We start from the raw sequence: 771 nt of genomic DNA on the forward strand, positions 1-771 counted from the left end.
ATCCAGGTATGAGGTGATGAGGGCCTTTACTAGAATTAGGGCTATGTCAGAAAAGAGAAGGAGAGAATATGTGAGCGATATTGAGAAATGACCAGTCTTGTCAACAGATTGGATATGGGGGGCAGGGAAACAGATAGTGAGAAGTCCAGCATGACTGCTGGGTTGTGAGACTAAGGAACTGGGAGGATGGTGTTGCCCTCTATAATAATAGGAAAGATAGGAGAGGAGGAAGGTTTAGGAGGAAAGACAATGAGTTTTGTTCTGGGCACATTGAGTTTAAGATGTCTACTGGACATCCAATTTGAGATGTCTGAAAGTAGATGTGAGATTGGAGGTCAGCAGAGAGACTGGGGCAGGAAAGGTAAATTTAAGTATCATCAGCATAGAGCTGGTAATTAAATCAATGGGTGATGAGATCACCAAATGAATTAGTATTGAGGGAAAAGAGAAGAGGGCCAAAGACAGAACCCTGAAGGACACTTGCAGATGGAGGACACGATCTGGAAGAGGATCCAGTAAAGGAGACAGAGAAGGAATGGTCAGATATGTAGGAGAAGGACCAGGAGGGTGTTGTCCCAAAAACCTCGAGAGAAGAGTTTTCAACAGGGTCAAAGGCCACAAAAAGCTCAAGGAGAATGAGAATTGAGAAAAGGCCACTGGATTTGGCAACTAAGAGATTATTAGTAACTTTGGAGAGAGTAGTTTCGGTAGAATGATAAGGTCAGAAGTTGAATTATAAAAGGTTAAGAAGAGAGTAAGGGGAAAGTAGAG

This window comes from Vombatus ursinus, unplaced genomic scaffold (genome assembly GCF_900497805.2).
Source record: "Vombatus ursinus unplaced genomic scaffold, bare-nosed wombat genome assembly UNPS02014775.1, whole genome shotgun sequence".
Taxonomy (NCBI): domain Eukaryota; kingdom Metazoa; phylum Chordata; class Mammalia; order Diprotodontia; family Vombatidae; genus Vombatus; species Vombatus ursinus.